A 4440-nucleotide genomic window follows, 5' to 3' on the forward strand; every position below is an offset into this window, starting at 1 on the left:
ATATTGAATTTGGAAAAAAACAATAAAAGTATTATTTTTTATTTTGTATCAATTATATCTGATAACTATAAGCCCCATAGGCATTGCAGAATTGCTCCCATTTTCAAGGCTCAAATAGTTCTCCATTTTATTTACTTATTTATTTTTCAGACTGTGGAAATATTTTGCCTAGAATATACAAACTATATTTTTGGCCTCTTTGGTTTTGAATTTGGGGGACTATGTTGTCATGTTGCAGATTCATCTCTTAGGAATTCTGTTTATACACAATGACATGATGATACATATAGCATTAGTAAGACAAAGATACAGGACCTGAGTACTGAGATCGGTCACATTTACTTAGGAATAAAGTCCTGGGGAGAAAACAGCAGGATCAACATGCCCTGCTTAAGTGTATGTGAAGTAAATTTAAAGAGTTGATAGGTCCAAGGCCAAAATTTGCACACATTCTTTTAAAGCTATCTCATCAGGCTCCCATTCATCATATGGAGAAATATGATTGTCAGATTCTGTTCAATGAGGTGAATGAAGGACTCCTGAGAAGACACTTGTAAGATTATTAAGAATATTTAACTCATAAAATCTTTTGAGAGCCCTCTTTTACCCATTAGGCTCTGAATAATACGTTGTTGAATTCCTAGGTATAAAATACATACATAACCAAAAAAAATGTCTAGATATCTATTGGCTACTGCTCTTTTCCTCCTATACTCTTATTACCTGAAGGGCAAAAGTGAAGACCGGATGGGTCCTGATTTGCAGTTTGTAATTGTTACCTGAGGTACAATATCTCTGGGAAGGAATGTCGGGTAAGAGCCAGGAGTCCTTAAGCAGAGGCAGTCACTGCTTTGATTAAGTGATTTTATGAGATATATAAATATATTAGATCCTATCTATTGCTATATGTCAGATAAGCAGGAAAAAAAGACAATCAAATAGGTTTAAACAAGGAACTAAATAAAGGATCCATTCCAATTTACTTTATTGTATGCCACCTTACACAACACCCTGTTTCCAATAGCAGTCTATACATAAATGAAGTGTTGAAAATCTTTCAGAACTGAAATGATAATTTGCTTAGTCTTGCTTTTTTTTTTCTTTTGCTGAGTTTGAAGTATATAATAAAAAACAACCATGACAGACACTATTGGTAGGGAAATCTGAGGCATTTGATAAATGTTTTCTAAAATAATGAATAACTTAGAAGGAAAAACAAACACAAAAACATAAAACAGAATTCAGTTACTTTAGCAAAGTTTTCAAAATCCATCAACTAGGTACTTACAATGTTAGAAATACATGTTTTCAAAAGACAAAGTTGCTTGGAAAGATATTTAACTTTCCTAGTAAAAACACTGAATTTGGTAACGAAAAATCCAAATTGCTGACATTCTGTTATTTCTTCCTTCTCCGATGAAACACTGAGGAAACTGGAACTTTGATTATGAACGAACAGCTTTTTAAGAAATATGTCAAGTAATAGAAGGCCTTGAGAGCAAAGTGAAATTAAAGTACATCAAAACAAATTTCCTACAGGATTTCACCTTTCAACTCTTCTCATCTCTCTGTCATATGAGTACACACATCTGCTTTCATTTTGGGGCTGTGGGATGATAAAGGTCAGATAAAGTTTTGTCCAGATAGAAGGAATTCTTAAAACGTGCTCTGCCTAAAACTGAGAAAAAGGGCATAGTTGTTCAGGTTTCTTTATAATAATTCAAAATGCCTCTGTTTTGGTGAAGACTGTCAAGGCTATACCACCCAGAATGGTGGTTTTCTCTGTCCTCTTGATTACAACGGCAACTAATTTCTGTATTCATTTTTATTACCCACTCCTTGAAGCCAATCGAACTCTATTCCTTCATGATTTTCTCATGGGTCTTTTTAATGGCATGGTAAATGTCATGGTAAATTCTGCAAACTTGGTGGCATATTCAGGCTGACGGGTTGTAATGCATAGCAGCATATGGGAATTAAATACAAGTAGCTGTTTTTTTTTTTTAATTTTAATATTTAACTGGCCTTTTCCCCTTAAGAACTCCAACATATTTAAACACAGAATTTCATGGACAAAGTAGAAAGTCCCCGTGGAGTACATATGGTTATACTCATATGATTAGAATCATGAGGTCCCTAAATATCATGTTTAGAGTCTTTCCTTTGAATTTTTAATTATAGGTTAGATTTCATAAATATAGAACAAAAGAATTACAGCTATTTGGAATTTAGAACTGTCCTTAGAGGACTCCTTTCTGTGTAAGACATAATGTTCCTACCGCCCATCATATTCTTTGCTGCAGCCAACATCTATAATAGGTATCAAAACCTCTAAATAATTCTTAACATTTTGCTTATGTGATTTAAAGTTTTATATACATGAATTACTCAACATTTTCTGTATTTTCTTATATTTATAAAATGTGTTGACCAGTGCATAAATGCTGCATAGTATCTTTTAGCTTGTTCTATATTATTTACTAAATTAAATAGTCTATACTCCTCTATGTCAACATTTCTCCAGTATTTTTAAGACTTAGTTCACTTATTTGAATTCCTGCCCACATTTTCTGTTTGTTAGCTTATGCTCTTACTTAGAATCTCCACCAACTACTACTTTCAACTTATTTTAAAAGATTTTTGAGTTATGTTATCCCAGACTTCTAAATACTCAGTATTTCACCAAACAAAACAACCTATGTATAGATCATTTGAGGAAGCAGAAAGAGCATCCATGCCTTCCGAAATCATACTGAGCCTCACATAGCACCACCAAAAGGAAAACACTGCTTAATCTCAAATATTCCTCTTTCTCTTAAATGTATCCATTTTCCCAATTTTCTGCTCCTGCCCATGTCAATGTCCCTCCTCTGGAATCCAGGGTGAGTATCTATGAGAGAGTAAGTCTGTGCATCCGTTTAGGGGATGTTGGTGTTTCCCACAGCCTTCCATCCCACCTGGACAGTTGGAATCCCCACTGTTTTTCACAGGCAGATGCTGTGGGGGCTCCTGTTTCTGGCACTGGTACTTCAGTCTGGGAAGCCTAGTCAGGGGCTGGGGTTGTTGCTTCTCTGGAGGGGACCTCCAAGGCCCAGATATCCCTTCTGATTCTCAAGAGCAACATGGAGATTTGGAACTGGTCCTTTTGGTGTTTCTGCTCTTCCTACAGTCTCAATGTGGCTTCTTCTTTTTATTCTTAGTAATAAAACTTCTAGTCAGCTATACTTCAGATGGTTCTCCAGGTTGACTGTTCTATAATTTAGTTGTAATTTTCATGTGGTCTCTGGAGGAGAGAAGCACAGTGTTTATTTATTCTGCCATCTTGAATCCTTTTGTTTGGGTTTCTTAAAACTATTTGTATTCTCAAGACAGTAAAATTGTTGTATCCAAAAATTTTCAATCTTTTGATTCACATATCTAGCTGCTTACATCTGTCTCTGGGTTTTCCTGGGAAATCCTCAAATTGAATATGTACAAAAATATCTATTTTTCTTCTGTATCTGAGCACATGGCATTACCATATGTTCACTCACCCGTGTCAGAATCCTGAAAACTCTTCTTTTCCTCTTCCTCAAATCTATACAGAAATAGATAAATGAGTTTTGCTGATTCTAATTTTTTGATATCTTGCAATTCCACCTACTTATGTAAAATTTAAATGCTACTGACTTAGTTCAGTCCCTTATCTTTCACTTGATTATTGCTAGAGACTCCTCAGCACTTTCACTTTTCTATATCTTAGCACTTAAAAAGGTTCTCAGAATTTTCTAATTCAAAGACAACTCTGACCATTTGTCTGTGCTACTAAAATTCTTCAATAATCTCTATTATAGAAAGGATGGTCCAAAATTCTTTTACACATAAAAGAATATTTCAGTTCTTACATAATCTCCCATAAACTTGATAATTCCTAATTATTAGTTGAGTCCTATTTTATCCTCCCATTAAAATTTGGTGAGCTATTTTGACAACATTGATAAGACACCAAAAGCAATCTTATTATACACCCTCATTCTTCCAAAGTAGAACTTATTACCTAAACTTTTGGCATTATATTACAGTTTTACTACTTTTCAACTTTATATAAATTGTTTGCAATAGTAAGTACTTTTTGTTTTGTTTTGTTTTGTTTTGTTTTTTGGGGGGTCATTGTTTAGTTTGCTCAATATTTTAAAATAAAATTTATTCATTGCCTATGATTTGGTTTATTTTTATTATGGTGTATTATGCCATTGTTTGAGTAGATTATGATTTATTTATACAGTTGGCTGTTAGAAGATATTTGGTTTGTTAAAAATATCTTTTTCATATGTCTATTGGTATGTCTGTCTGTTGGATGTAACTCACAGAAGATTTGCTTTTTTACAAGTAAATATTTCTTTAACTTAAATGGATAATGGCAAATAATTTTTCAAAGGGAATTTATCCTCATAACAACAA

Source organism: Rhinolophus ferrumequinum, chromosome 20 (assembly GCF_004115265.2).
Source record: "Rhinolophus ferrumequinum isolate MPI-CBG mRhiFer1 chromosome 20, mRhiFer1_v1.p, whole genome shotgun sequence".
NCBI lineage: Eukaryota > Metazoa > Chordata > Mammalia > Chiroptera > Rhinolophidae > Rhinolophus > Rhinolophus ferrumequinum.